The sequence below is a fragment of the Pseudorca crassidens genome, chromosome X (genome assembly GCF_039906515.1).
Source record: "Pseudorca crassidens isolate mPseCra1 chromosome X, mPseCra1.hap1, whole genome shotgun sequence".
Lineage (NCBI taxonomy): Eukaryota > Metazoa > Chordata > Mammalia > Artiodactyla > Delphinidae > Pseudorca > Pseudorca crassidens.
The window spans coordinates 15,103,524-15,120,387 of NC_090317.1; positions in this window are offsets into that span (position 1 = coordinate 15,103,524).

The window sequence follows — 16,864 nt, forward strand, 5'->3', positions numbered from 1 at the left end:
TTCTGTCTGCTACTATTTCCTTAAAATCTATTTTATCACATTCTATTCCATACGTCTAACTACAGATACAAAGAGAGAGGGGATAAACGACATAATCTGCTTATTTGTATTTGTTCTAGAAGCCAATAGAAGGTTTCTAGATTGGTATTTGCAACATGGGTCTTTTTAATGAGCGGGTAGATCCCTGGGCAACACATACAAATACTTTGTTAGTCATTGTGGGAAGGACATGAGTTTGAGGCAACAGTTAATCTTGCTGTCATCAATAGAAAGTGGATTAGAGTGGTATTTTCTCTTTTGAAATGTAATTCATAAAGTTTAACAAAGCAATAGTTATCATCAACCTTTTGGGAAAAAAGAGTGCTAAGATGAGTTTTTTTGCAAACCATTTGTTTCTGGGCATAAAAACTGTGCCCTGAATTCACAATTATGGAAAAACTTTGTGAATAGCTTACAATTGTCAGAGTCCCATCTCCTTGCTCGTGTGTGCTGACACATTCATCTATTTCACACGGTTTGCCGCAAAGACGAAAGGAAATATGACTGTGGCTAAAGAATTTTAATCAAAATGGAAGCTACCATTCATGTAGCTAGGACCACAGGGTCCGAGGCCATTGGAGAAGCTATTTCCGTAAGATGGCAGCAAGAGGTCAGGACTGGCCCAGAGTTGTGTGCTCAGAAAGATTTTTGAACCCTATCCACCACCGTGGATTAATGGGAATTAAAGGAGCAAAGAATGTGTTGGTGGACAAAATCATGGGTGGTCAGTTCTGCAGTTCAACACTGTGCTTTATTCTATTTGAAGAATGATAACTTTCAGAAGCGCTAGCTAATTTTGACCTGTATTGATAAACAGCGAAAGGCATATTTTACATTTAATCCTCAGATTAGTCTGTCATGAGGGGAAAACAAAACGTGGCACTTAAAACAATTCCATTCCTCCTAATACATTCTTCCAGTGAAACCTGTTTCCCTTTTTGCCTTCAACATTCTTCCTGCAACAGGGTTTTTCGACCTAGCACTATCGACATTTTGGACTGCATAGTGAGTTTAGTGTCTGTGAGCTAGGTACTGGTATTATTTCCATTTTACAGAGAGGAGAAATTGAGGTACAGAACCCTTAAGTAAATTGCCCAAGGTCACAGAGTTACTAAACGGTTGAGCCAGAATTCAAGTCCAGGCAGTCTGAGTCCAGAGCCCAGACTCTTAACCACTCCACTACCTTGCCCGGGGCATGGACAGAGCAAGGGTGAGCGTGGGGTGTGAGGGGGCTGGGGAGGCAAGTGGGGGCCAGTCCATGTGAGGACTCTGTAGGTCTCAGGAAGGAATTTGTCTTTATCCTATGACCGGAGAGGAGCCCCTGAACTATTCTGAGCAGAGGAGTGACGTGATCTGGTTTACATTTTCACAAGATCACTCCGGCTTCTTGTGAGGATAGACTGTAGGAGTTGGAGTGTCAGCAAGACCAGCTAGAGGCTATGGCAGTTATTCAGGTGGGAGATGAGGAGAATCTCAACTAGGATGGTGGTGATGGAGAGAAATGGAGGGATTTAGTAAATACGTTGGAGATAGTGTTGATGGGACCTCCTGGTGCGCCAGATTGGGAAAGGTTAAGTGGAAAGACAGGAACAAATCGGAGATGATTGATAGGTTTGTGTTTGAGCAACTAGATGGATGGTGGTACTTAGCTTCTTTCCTGCTCTTTACCCATGTGGATTCTGGATGCCATCTTGCCTTCCTGACCTCTAGGAACTATTCAGCCACTACCTCTTACTCTTTTCTGGGACAAATGTCAATGCTTTATTTCCAGAACACTCAGAATGCCCCAGGTTCTCCCCACTCAGTCCTAGTGTTCAGTATGAACCAACGGTAGTTCAGAGCCAGTTTGCATGGCAAATATCAGTGTTTAACACCATTGAGAGTTCTCAGTTCACCCCTTATACATTCTGGAATGAATCCTTCAGGTAACTCCATTTCCCATGTATGGGCAGTATGGCATAAAGAAAAGATAGTATAACATGGAAGATGAGGTCACTGGCTCTGGAGTCAGATACATATTCAAATTCCTGCACCACCACTGATTATCTGTGTGACCTTAGGCAAGTTACCTAATCTTTCAAAGCTTCAGTGTCCTCATGTGTAAGATGGGTATAATAATATGTTTTCCATTATTAAATGAAAGAATGTATGTGAAGTGCTAATTATAAGTACCTGCCACATCATGTATGGTAAAATTGATCTTTATTATTGCTTTATTTATATTTCTTATTTTTTATATCACTACTATTATTTTTTACCTACTAGTCTTAGTTCTGCCCTGGAAAGCAATATAATAAATACGATTCCTCTTCCTCAAGGCAGAATTTAGCCTATGTGAAGAATTTCCACCTAACTGAATCTACCCTTCAAAAAATGCCTGTCTTTGAATTGTTCATGGGGTGAAACATTTCCAGATCTCTCTACAACCTTAGCTTGTTCATAGGAATATTGTGAAGAATGAATGAGGTAATGTTAGTGAAAAGACTTTGTGAATTGTGGAAGAGCTAAATAAATATTTTTATTCCTTAAAACATATATATATATGATATATAATGATAAGCTATCCTAATTTGCGTATGAAAAATCAAGGCACCAAAATTCAACTGAGACAAACTGCGAATTTCTAAATTTTTATCTAATGTTATTAAAAAAAGAAACCTGGAAATCCATTGTGAGCAAAGATAACTGCATTGCAGGAAACGAGTTCAAATGTATGGTTAACTCCCAGGATATATATGCTGTGGTTTGAAATGTTTATTATCTAGCCTACAATTCAACTTTGACATGCAGTGTACAAATATCATACTTAATTCTAGATTTACAAATTGAACTCTCCTCTATAACACAGGTAAAATAAAAAGAACATGGAATGCTTTTGTGCCAGGTTCTGTGCTAAATCATATATTTATCTTCTAAAAATCAAAGTAAATATATACCACCAATCAAAAGACTAATATAGATGTTACACTTATTGGTCAAAATTATTCACAGATTTATAACGAAAAAAATTCATGTTTTAATTTAAAAATATATCCATGCTTTAAATGAATGTCTAAAAAGAACTGTTTTAATTACACTTGTCTCAGGTTGATTTAAAATTGTGAACTAAAATAGGCCTGGCAGTCTCTTTCATCAAGGTCTTAAAGTCTTAGAAATGTTTGAGGTTTTACTTCATCATCAGAGTTGATGAAATACCCTTTCTGCTTTCTACAAAAAAGCTTCAACATTCTTTGTATTATTGAAGTGGCTCCAAAAGGAATTTTTTTTGCTATAAAATAAATTTGGCAAAGTATTAACAACTGGTGAATTTAGGTGAAGGTTATATTCTTTAAATTTGTTTGTAGTTTGGAAATTTCCAAAATGAAAAGTTAAGAAAACATATTAAAAAAAAGTTTTCATGAGCCATAAAGAGTTCATTGCATGTTAAAATAATTAAAAAGCTAATATATAGATAAAATAGAAATTATTTGGCAAAATATAGAGTAGATTTACTTTGAAATGTATGGATTTACAATTAACCTAATATTTGGAAAATGCATTTTAAATTTTATTAAACTTCATTTCTTACTCCTTTTAAAAAGAATATCCCTCGGCTTCTGCAGTCATTCCTTCCACAGATATTTATTGAGCACCTCCACTGTGGCTAGTAATTGTCTAGATGTTATGTGAGATACAAAGATCTATAAGACACGGCCTGTGCCCTCAAGGAATTTACAAGCTAGAAGTAGTATCATATTCTTCAAAAAGCTTTGACAGTGTAAACAGAAACTATAAGCTTATAAAAGAAAGCAAGCAAATCTACTCCAGAAGTCCATTTTGTAATATCACTACCCTGATTCTGAAGTTGACGTCTTTCTCTAAGGCAGAGATGGTTCCTATCATTGTCTCTTCATCCTTTGTCCTTCTCTTTCTCTTCTTCCTCTTCCTTCACCTCCGTTTTTTTCTTCCTTTTTCTTCGTTGTTCACATCATCTTCATTCATACTTTTTCAGTGCTTGCAAACAATTTTTGATCCTTAAAGTTAGTTATTGTTTTTATGCTTTTAAATGGTAGGAAAGACAGAAGCATAAACTATAATTGACCTAGGAATATTAGAAAATTTTTTCAATAAAAACATTAGCTTCACATGATCAGTGCTTTTTCCATTAAATAGTGTTTTATTACTTTAGGTAAATTGATCCAATAAGACATCTTTAAAAATCCCATAATAGAGAACTTTTGCGTGAAAAGAATGCTTCCTTTATGGTCTCCATCACCTGCTCTCCTCGGTCCCTGCCTTAACTCTGTCTTCTGGACTTTAAAATCCTCAGAAATGTGGGTTGAGAGGTGTGACATTGTGTATTAGCAACAATTACCACAGGATAGGACTTCTTTCTTTGGCCTGCCTCTTTTCACTGCTCTGGGGCCTTTTTGATGGCAAAGGAAACAAAATGATCTAATACCTGCTTGCTAGAGTTTGCATTTAACTATAGAGGGATGTTCACTTTGTCTCAGCAAAACATGGGCGTCTGTGAACAACAGCAACAAGAGGGGGTGATGAGGGGTTTAGTCTGATTACAAGATTCAAAGCTGAGGACTTTTTAAGGGAGGAAGGAAGAGAATAGCAATGAGAAGAAAAACAACATCTACTCCATCTCCTTATAAGCCGAGGGCACCTTTCCATGTGGACTAGTATAGAACTACTTTATTTTATTAATCCACTGCATACTATTCCATAATGTGGGTGGGTCATAATTTAGTTAACCTTTCCAGCAGCTAATGGATATTTAGTTTATTTCTAATTTTTCTTGATATCACATGCAATCTCATGCAGTTTTTTTTTTTCTGTGGTTCTTATATAGAAAGAACTTACTTCTCCCTCCAAGGGGAAAAAAGTGCAGGCTCTTCTGTTTTTTTATCTTGTGCTTCAAGATCACAGAATGTCAGAATTGAAAGGGGCTTTAGACATCTTCGTCTCTCTACTCAAGCCTCTACTTCCTCCTCTCCCATCCCCATTCTCAGCTAATGACCTTGTTTCCCATTTCCTCCAGAAAATAGAAGTAATCAGAAGACATCATCCACAAGTTCCCAGTACCATGTGTTCACACCTACCTGGAGATTCTGAACCCCTGGCCTTGTCCTTCTCTCCAGTTATTATGAATGAGCCACTGTGCTACTGGCTAAGGATAGCGTCTCGTCTTCTTGTGTACACAATAGAGTCTACTCTTTTTGCATACTCAAAGACATGAGCTTAACAATTCTTCTTTCTCCCTTCTGCATCATCAAATTTTCTCTCTCTAATGGATCATTCCCATTACCATACAATCATGTTGTTATTTCTCCTGTCTTAAAAAGTATACTCTTTCTTGACCCTACTTCCTCTCCTAGATACCGACCTACTTCTCTGCTCCATTCTGTAGCAAAATTCAAGAGTTGTCTATACTCATGGATTTAAATTCTTCTTTCATTATATTTTTTAACATCTTTATTGGAGTATAATTGCTTTACAATGTTGTGTTACTTTCTTCTGTATAACAAAGTGAATCAGCTATATGTATACATATATCCCCATATCCCCTCCCTCTTGTGTCTCCCTCCCACGCTCCCTATCCCACCCCTCTAGGTGGTCACAAAGCACCGAGCTGATCTCCCTGTGCTATGCGGCTGCTTCCGACTAGCTATCTATTTTACATTTGGTAGTGTATATATGTCAATGCTACTCTCTCACTTCGTCCCAACTTACCCTTCCCCCTCCCCATGTCCTCAACTCCATTCTCTAGTCTACGTCTTTATTCCTGTCCTGCCCCTAGGTTCTTCACTGCCATATTCTTTTTTTTAGATTCCATATATATTCATTAGCATACGGTATTTGTTTTTCTCTTTCTCACTTACTTCACTCTGTGTGACAGACTCTAGGTCCATCCACCTCACTACAGATAAGTCAATTTCATTTCTTTTTATGGCTGAATAATATTCCATTGTATATATGTGCCACATCTTCTTTATCCATTCATCTGTCGATGGACACTTAGGTTGCTTCCATGTCCTGGCTATTGTAAATAGTGCTGCAGTGAACATTGTGGTCCATGTCTCTTTTTGAATTATGGTTTTCTCAGGGTATATGCCCAGTAGTGGGATTGCTGGGTCATATGGTAGTTCTATTTTTAGTTTTTTAAGGAACCTCCATACCGTTCTCCATAGTGGCTGTATCAATTTACATTCCCACCAACAGTGTAGGAAGGTTCCCTTTTCTCCACACCCTCTCCAGCATTTATTGTTTGTAGATTTTTTGATGATGGCCATTCTGACCGGTGTGAGGTGATACCTCATTGTGGTTTTGATTTGCATTTCTCTTATGATTAGTGATCTTGAGCATCCTTTCATGTGTTTGTTGCCCATCTGTATGTCTTCTTTGGAGAAATGTCTATTTAGGTCTTCTGCCCATTTCTGGATTGGGTTGTTTGTTTTTTTGATATTGAGCTGCATGAGCTGCTTGTATATTTTGGAGATTCATCCTTTGTCAGTCGCTTCATTGCAAATACAATGGAGAAAAGACAGCCTCTTCAATAAGTGGTGCTGGGAAAACTGGACAGCTATATGTAAAAGAATGAAATTAGAACACTCCCTAACACCATACACAAAAATAAACTCAAAATGGATTAAAGACCTAAATGTAAGGCCAGACACTATAAAACTCTTAGAGGAAAACATAGGCAGAACACTCTATGACATACATCACAGCAAGATCCTTTTGGACCCACCTCCTAGAGAAATGGAAATGAAAACAAAAATAAACAAGTGGGACCTAATGAAACGTAAAAGCTTTTGCACAGCAAAGGAAACCATAAACAAGACGAAAAGACAACTCTCAGAATGGGAGAAAATATTTGCAAATGAAGCAACTGACAAAGGATTAATTTCATTCTCTTTTGAACCTGATTCGCTGAGGCTTTTCTCCCCACTACCCTGCCAAAACTTTTACCAAGGTCGCAAGGGAATTCAGCCAACACCAGTTTTGCATCCTCATTATTTCTTGACCTAGCAGCAGCATTTGGTACAGTTGATTACTTCCTCCTGCCTTGACACGCTTCCTCTTTGCCTTCCAGGATACCACTTGTATCATGTCCCCTCTCTCACTCTTAACACTGGTAATTTACGGTGTTTTTTCTTTCTTCCTGATCAGTCTATATAGAGGTTTATCAATGTTATTGGTCTCACCAGTGAACCAGCTTTTGGTTTCTCTGATTTTCTCTATTGATTTTATACTCCCTATTTCATTGACTTATGCTTTCTTCTACTTACTTTGGGTTTTGTTTGTACTTCTTTTTTTTAGCTTCTTAAGGTGCAAATTGAGGTCATTCATTTCAGACCATTCTTCCTTTTCTAATAGAGGTATTCAGTGCCATACATTTCACTGCAAGTACTGCTTTAAGTGACATCCCATAAATTCTTTTCATTATTAGTCAGTGTAAAAAATTCTACTTTTTCTTTTGATTATTTTCTTTGACCCATGGGATAGCCAGAAGGGTGGGGTTTTTGTTTTGTTGTTTTACTTTCCAAATATTTGGGAATTTTCCAGTTAACTTTCTGTGACATATTTTCCATTTTAATTCCATTAAGTAAGAGAACAGACTGAAAATCAAAACCACAATGAGATATCACTTCACACTGGTCAGAATGGCTATCATCAAAAAGAACACAAAAAACAAATGTTGACGACGATGTGGAGAGAAGGGAACCCTCGTATGCTGTTGGTGGGAATGTAGATTGGTGCAGCCACTGTGGAAAACAGTATGGAGGTTTCTCAAAAAACTAAAAATAGAACTACCATATGACTCAGCAATTCCCCTCCTGGGTATATATCTGAAAAAACCAAAAACACTAATTTGAAAAGATACATGCACTCCAATGTTCATAGCAGCATTATTTATAGTTGCCAAGGTATGGAAGCAACATAAGTGTCCATCAACAGATGAATGGATAATGAAGATGTGGTATGTATATACAATGGAATACTACTCAGCCATAAGAAAGAATGAAGTTTTGCCATTTGCAGCAACATGGATGGACTAGGAAGGCATTGTGCTAAGCGAAATAATTCAGACAGAGGAAGACAAATACTGTATGATGTCACTTATATATGGAATCTAAAAAGTACAACAAACTAGTAAATAAAACAAAAAAGAAGCAGACTCACAGATATAGAGAACAAACTAGTGGGTACCAGTGGGGAGTAGGAAGGGGAGAGGGGCAATATAGGAATGAGAAAGTAGGAGGTACAAACTATTGGGTGTAAGATAGGCTCAAGGATATATTGTACAACACGGGGAATATAGCCAATATTTTGTAATAACTGTAGATGGAAAGTAACCTTTCAAAATTGTATAAAAAATTAAAAAAACCCAGAAATACAATTAAATGTTATTATGGGATTATATGAAATCATGTGTGTGAAACTTTCAAAAATTATAAAGCACTATAGAATTTAAAGAATCATTCAATAAAAAGAAAAATTATTGACACTTGTTTTATGGCCTAGAGTGTAGTGTATGTTGGTAAATGCTCCATGTGCACAAGAAAAGAATGTGCATTCTGCTGTTGTTGGGTAGAGTATAATAATGTCATTTAGGTCAAGGTAGTTGATAGTGTTTTTCCAAACTATTGTATCCTTGCTGATTTTCTGTTTACTTTTTATATCAGTTATTGAGAGCAGGTTATTGAAATTTCTGACCATAATTGTGGGTTTCTCTTTTTCTCCCTGCAGTTCTATCCTTCTCCAACTTTCTCCTCCACATTCTTTTTCTAAATTGTCATGACTATGCTTGATCAGTTATTCTTATATATGGATTGTAGATTAGCTTATTGAGCTCTATGAAAAACCCATGTTTGGAATCCATTTAAATTCTAGATTTTTGGGGAGGAGGAATTCTTATCTTTATGATACCATGTCTTCTTATCTATGAATACAGTATGTTGCTCTGTTTACTTGGGTCTTCCACTTGCTTTTCTATAACTTTTATTATTTTTTTTCTGTAAAGGCTGTACAAAGGAAATACATTAATCAAATATGTATTGAGTCCCCATTATGCATCAGGAACTGCTCTAGGTCCTGAGGATCCACTGACAAGTAACCAAAAGTAGACATGGCCCCTGTCCTCATGCAGCATTGTATTTGGGGGGTGCAGTGAACAGGCACACAGTGAAGAAGTAATAAATAAATAGAATAATTGCAGAGTGACACATGTTCTGAAGACAATAAAACAGAGTAATGTTACAGAGAATGATGGAAGAAGGTTTCATATATTGAGTAGTCAGGAGAGTCTCTCTGAAGAGGTAACATATGAACAGACTCAAATGACAAGAGGCCAGCCACAAGAAGTCCTAGAAGAGTGCAAGCAGAGAGTCCATCAAGCACAAAGGACCTACTGAGGGAATATAATAATGTCAATACTCTTAAAAATAATAGCTAATGTTTGTTGACTATGTCACTTGTACTGTGCCAGGCACTATTTTAAGCACCTTTCATTATATCATTATTAATCATTAATGAAGCAGATACCAGCTAGTAAGTGCCAGAACAAGACTTTAAACCCAGGCAGCCTGGATCTCAAGCCCTTTTTCTTAACCACTATACATTACTAATCTCCCCCCTTAAGCACAGATCAGTGTGGCTGAATTGTATGGGTAAAATCGTATGAACTGTATGGTAGAATTTGAGGGTAGGGAAGGAGCATTTTAATAAGACCCCTCTCAAGTGATGCAGATACTTCAGAGACCACACACAAAAAAGAACATAGACTTTAGAAAATTCATTCAGAAAAGTCACTAAACAAACATATTACAACAACAAACTCTGGGAAAGGAAAGAATATGATTTCCAGAGCTGCCACATTATATTACTTAGAATGCTCATTTTGCAACAAAAAATTATGAGGCATGCAAAAAACCCAAGAAATTATGGTCTATACACAGGAAAAATGTAATGAAGAAAAACTGTGTTTGAGGAAGTTTGGATGTAGTATTTACTAGACAATGACTAAACATCAGCCATTTTATATATATTTAATAACTAAAGGCAACCATGTCTAGAGAACTAAAAAATGGCATGAGAAAGATGCCTCACTAAAGGGATATAAATTATAAAAAATGAATCAAATGGAAATTCTAGAGATGAAAAGCAGAATAACTGCAATGAAAAATTCACTACAGGAACTCATCAGCAAATTTGATTAAGCAGAAGAACCAGGGAACATAAGTAAATTGAAATTATTCAGTCTGAGGAACAGAAAGAGAAAAGAATGAAGAAAAATGAACAGAGCTACAAAGAACTATTAAAAATTCAACAATAAGAAAATGAACCACCCAACTGAAAAATGGGTAAAAGATCTGAATAGACACCACACCAAAGAAGATATACAGATGGCAAATAAGCATCTGGAAACATTCTCAACACTAGAGAATTGGGTCATTGGGGAATTGCAAATTAAAACAACGAGATACCATTATATACTTACTAGAATAGCCAAAATCCAGAACACTGAAACACCAAGTGCTGCAAAAGATGCGGAGCAACAGAAACATTCATTCATTGCTGTTGGGAATGTAAAATGAGACGACTTTGGAAGACAGTTTGGTTGTTTCTTATAAAACATTCTTTTACAACATGATATAGCAATCACCCTCCTTGGTATTTACCCAAAGAAGTTGAAAACTCATGTCCACACCAAAAACCTGCACATGGATGTTTATGGCAGCTTTATTCATCATTGCCAAAACTTGGAAGTAACGAAGGTGTCCTTCAGTAGGTGAATAATTAAACGGTGCAATGGAATATTATTCAGTGCTAAAAAGAAATGAGCTATCAAGCCATGAAAGGATATGCAACAACTTTAAATGCATATTACTAAGTGAAAGAAATCAATCTGAAAAGGCTACATGCTGTATGATTTCAACTATATGACATCCTGAAAAGGCAAAACTATGGAGACAGCAAAAAGATCAATGGTTGCCAGGGGTTCGGTGAGAGGGAGGGAGAGATAAATGGTTTACGTAAAGCACAGGGAATTATTTTAGGGCAGTGAAAATATTCCGTACAATATTATAATGGTGGATACATATCATAATACATTCCTCAAAACCCATAGAATATACCAGAGTGAGCCCTGACATAAACTATGGACTTCGGATGATAATGATGTGTCAATGTAAGTTTATCAATTGTAACAAAATGTACCACTCCGGTGTGGGATGTTGATAGTGGGAGAAGTTGTTCAGGTGGTATGTGGGAACTCTGTATTTTCTGCTTAATTTTGCTGTGAACCTAAAACTGCTTTGAAAATAGCGTATTAAAAACATAAAATAAAATTGGTGTTTTGGATCTCTCTTGTTAAGTGTATATATGTTTATAGGTTTTTTTGAATGATTGACACTTTTAGCATTATGAAATGTCCCTTTTGTCTCCAGTAACAACTTTTGTCTTAAAGTCTATTTTGTCTCATATTAGTAGCCATTCCAGCTCTATTCTGGTTCCAGCTCTATTTCATGGTATATCTTTTTTCTATTCTTTTACTTTCAACCTACCTGTGTCTTTGAATCTAAAGTATGTCTCTTGTAAACAGCATATAGTTATATCATGTATTTTGTATCAATTCCGCAAACCGTTGCCTTTTTAAAAATTAATTAATTTATTTATTTTTGGTTGAGTTGGGTCTTTGTTGCTGTGCTCGGGCTTTCTCTAGTTGTGGCAAGCAGGGGCTACTCTTTGTTGCGGTGTGCGGGCTTCTCATTGCGGTGGCTTCTCTTGTTGTGGAGCATGGACTTTAAGCATGCAGGCTTCAGTAGTTGTGGCTCACGGGCTCTAGAGCTCAGGCTCAGTAGCTGTGGCACACTAGCTTAGTTGCTCTGCAGCATGTGGGATCTTCCCAGACTAGGGCTTGAACACGTGTCCCCTGCATTGGCAGGCGGACTCTTAACCACTGCACACCAGGGAAGCCCAAACCGTTGCCTATAATTGGAGTGCTTAATTGATTTACATTTAGTGTAATTAGTGATAAGGTAGGATGTTCATCTGCCATTTTGCTATTTGTTTTCTATATGTTTTACTTTTATTTTGTTCATTTATTCCCCCATTAGTGCTTTCTTCTATGTTAAATAGATATTTTCTCATCTACTATTTTAACACCTGTGTCATTTACCTTATGGCATTTTTTGAGTTACTTTCTTAGTGGTTACCTTGGAATTGCAATTAACATTTTATCATAACAATCTAGTTTAGATTAATACCAACTAAATCTCAATAATACATAAAAACTTTGATCCTATATATCTTCTTTCCCTCCCTCCTTCCCTCCTTTTTTTTGTGATGTTCCTGTCATACAAATTACAACTTTATCTACTGTGTGTCCACCAATATACACTTATAATTTATTACTTTATGCAGCTGTCAATCAGATAGGAGAAAAAAGTGTTAACCAACAAAAAATACAATTCAATAATAATACTTGGAGACTTCAATACCCATATTCAATAATGAACAGAACAACCAGACAGGAGATCAAAAAAGAAATAGAAGACTTGAGCAACACCATACACAAACTAGAATTAACATTTGTCTATAGAACAGTTCATGCAACAGTGGCAGAACACAAATCCTTTTCAAGTGCACATGTAAGATTTTCTAGGATAGACCACAGGTTAGGCCATAAAACAATAAGTGTAAAAGGATTTAAATCATAAAGTGTACTCTGACCACAATGGGATAAAATTAAAATTCAATAACAAATATGTAGAAATTAAAGAACACAGTTTGAAATAAGCAACAGGTCAGAGAAGAAATTGCAAGGGATATTACAAAATACTTTGAGATGAGCAAAAATGAAACACAACATACCAAAATTTATGGAATGCAGCAATAATAGTGCTAAGAAAGAAATTTACAGCTGTAATACCTATATTATAAAACCTCAAAATCACTAACAAACTTCCACCTTAAGAAACTATGAAAAAGAAGATCAAAGTAAACTCAAAGTAAGCAGAAGGAAGACAATAATAAAGATTAGAGTAAATAAAATAATAGAGAACCGAAAAACAATAGAGAAAGACAACAAAACTGAAAATTGGTTCTTTGAAAAGATCAACAAAATTGACAAATCTTTAGCCATATTGGCCAAGAAAAAAAGTGAGAAAGCTCAAATTCCTAAAATCAGGAATAAAAGAGGATATATTACTACTGAGTTTACAAAAGAAAAAGGTTTATAAGGGAATATTATGAATATTTGTATGCCAACACATTAGATAACCTACCATATGACCTAGCAATTTTCTCCTAGTTATATAGTGAAGCGAACTGAAACAGAAATGGAAACAACCCAAAAGTCCATCTAACTGATGACGGGATAAACAGAATGTGATATATACATATAATAGAATATTATTTAACCATAAAAAGGAATAAAATACTGATACATTCTACAGCATGGAAATACATTAAAAATATTATGCTAAGTGAAAGAAGCCAGACACAAAAGGCCACATACTGTATGATTTTATTTATATGAACTCCTTAGAAAAGGCAAATCCATAGAGACAGAAAAAATACTAGTGTTTTCAAGGGGCTAGAAGTAGGAGGAAATGGAAAGTGACTGCTAAAGATATGCTGTTTCCTTGGGCTGATTAAAATGTTCTGGAATTAAATAGTGGTGATTTTTTGTGAATATACGAAAAAGCACTGAATTGTACACTTCGAAAGAGTGAATTTTATGGAATTTGAATTATATCTCAAAAAACTTTTAAATACAAATGTATAAAGCCAGCCTGCCTGGATTTGAATTTCAGCTGTTGACACTCTCATTCACCTTAGCTAAATTATGAATTAGTAACCATGTTAGATTTAATAATTGGTCCCAACTCTTCACTACATCCATGCCCTTGTCATTGCATTATGGAGAGCAGATTATTCTTCCCTAACTCTTGACTTTGGTCTTGGCCATGTGACTTGCTTTATCCAATAAGATTTTAGAGGACATGATGCCACTTGAACAGTTTAAAATATGAGTTGGACTTGCTCTCTTGTGATTCTGCCACTGCATGAAAAGCCACTGATAGCTGATGGCCCTCCACCTTGGGCCCTTGAATGAGACACATGGATCAGGGTGTCCCACTGACCTGCCAACTTGAAAGCAAGAAATAAATATAAATGTAAATATAAATATAATAAATAAATGCCAATGAGATCTGGTGGTTGTATGTTACACTGGCAAAGATTACAAACATCTGAACAAATAACCCAAGGATTTGGGTGGTTCACAGTCACAAAGGTTTAGTTCTTGGTCATGTTATGTGTACTATGTGGGTCAGCTCCATCTGCTCCATCTGTATTCATTCTCCAATCCAATATGAAAGAATGTCCCCTCTCTCACACTGTTGGCCTCATGGATAAAGAGGAAAAGAACACGGTGAACTCTGAGCTGACTTTACGGCTTTTGTTCAGAACATTTTACTTCTGTTCATATGTCATAGGACAATGCAAGTTACATGGCCAAGCTGAACGTAAATGGAGAAAGGAAAGCAACACAGTAACATAGCTAAGACTGTTGCCAACAGGGAGGAGCACCTAATATTTTAAACACTAATATAATCCACTACAGTGACCTTGAGCATGTTATTTGACCTCTGTGCCCTGGTTCTCTCATTTTTAAAATGGGAGTAATAGAAACTACCTCACAGTAATAATAGTACCTTGTTATAAGGACTACAAGACTTATTCTAGTAGAGCACTTAAGACAGTGACTGACACATACTAAACACTATATGCTTGTTAAATAAAAAAATGGTTCACCCATGCAATTGTTTCCTCTTGCCATGGTGAAAATCATATATTCAGCCCTTCATCATCACATGACAAAGAAAAGTACTTTATTTACAGGCATTTAAAACAAGACATTTCTATTTTAGAAGTCTGTGCTTTTAAAATTAAGTCTTAAAAAGTTGTGTCATTGCTTAAACTCAGTTAAAGATGCCCCTATCATGGGCTTGCAGTCAGATTAGTTCTTGTCTGGAAAAGGGGAGAAGAGTTTCTGTGTGGTAGGAACAGGACAGCAGGTGGTGGTAGCATAAAACAGAAGAAAAGCTTCTCGGCTGGAAAAGAACGGCAGCCAAAAGGTCCAAAAAGCTGTTTACGGCTGTGATGGAAAGAGCATCACAGGAACCCAGGTGTATAAGCTGCTGTCTGAGTTTCCACTACCCTTGGAATAAAAGGATTTCTATTCACATTATGCTTTTCCCTCTTTTCCTGCTATACTCTGAGTGCTCAGTGTATATTTTGATTGAAATACTCTGCTCACTCAGCATGCCTGTTAATCCCATCCAGGAACACTGAACACACACCTGTGATTTGCTAAAAGCATTCAAAGTTTTTTCCTCAGTCACTTTCTTCCTGAGTTTAAAAAAAAAAGCCAATAATTGATACACACCTGAAAATAAATTGGGGAAAAAATGTAACTACAGACAAATGCAGCCTGTTCAGTACAACGTCCAATTTCTACCAAAATAACAACTACTTGTGTGAAGACTGAGAAAGGAAAGGTCTGAATATATTTTCTTACTGACCCTGCCCTGCACAAAAGAGAGCTCAATAAATGCCTATGATATTATACTTCTCATTAAGTACTTTCTATATCTTTTCTTTGTATGTCCTGGGAATTTTAAGGTGGCTTCCAGTCCTGGAGATTCTACACTGGGTATAAATATAATATAAAGCTTCACCGTGGGAGTGGGAGGGGGGATCTCAAGTTCCTCTGTCTCTAATCCTGTATGTTCTACAGTCTTAAATTAGAATGAGTTGACTCATTTTCCAGCTTAGCTGGAAAGGATGTCTCTATTTCTATAGACCAGATTCATATGCCACAGACTCTACCGATCTCTCCAGCCCAGAGAGCTGATAGTAAGGCTACAGTAACTGACATAGCTGACATCCATTGAGCACTTTTACCATATGCCAAGCACATACATTATTTCACTTAATCTTCCCAATGAGTTAGGATTCATCATCTCCATTTTACAAATGAAGAAACCTAAGTCCCCAAAGCTAATGTAAATTGTTCAAAGTTGGCATATGGCATTGATTGAGTACACAGATTCTGAAATTAGACAGCTTGGTTTTAATTCTGACTTTGCTACTTCCTAGCTGTTTTAACTTGTTTAATTTATTTGCCCTTCCCGTGCCTCAGTTTTCTTATCTTTGAAAAGAAGATGCTATTGATAGTACCTAACTCTTAAGATTTTTATGATAATTAAATGAGCTAATCAAAAGAATTGTGAACTTTGTATAGCACATAGTAATTATCATAAAAATGTTTCCTAATTCAATGCCAATTCAAACTCTCAGCAAAGTAGGACTGGAGAGGGAATCCTCCAACTTGATAAAGAATATCTACAAAAAACCTACATCTAACATATTTAATTCAGTGAAAGACTGAATTCTTTCCCTCTAAGAATGGGAAAAAGGCAAGGATGTCTGCTCTCATCACTCTTTTTCAACATAGTACTGGAAGTCCTAACCACTGCAATAAAACAAGCAAAGTAAATTAAAAAGTATGCAAATCAGAAAGGAACAAATAAAATTGTCCCTATTTGTAGATGACATGATTGTCTATATAGGAGACCCCTAAGAACACACAAAAACTCCTAGAACTAATAAGTGAGTCTAACAAGGTTGTAGGATACAAGATTAACATACAAAAATCAATTGAATTTCTGTATACTAGCAATGAACATGTGGACATGGAAATTTTAAATGCAATACAATTTATAATCACTAAAAAAGTAAAACGCTTAAATGTAGATCTAAC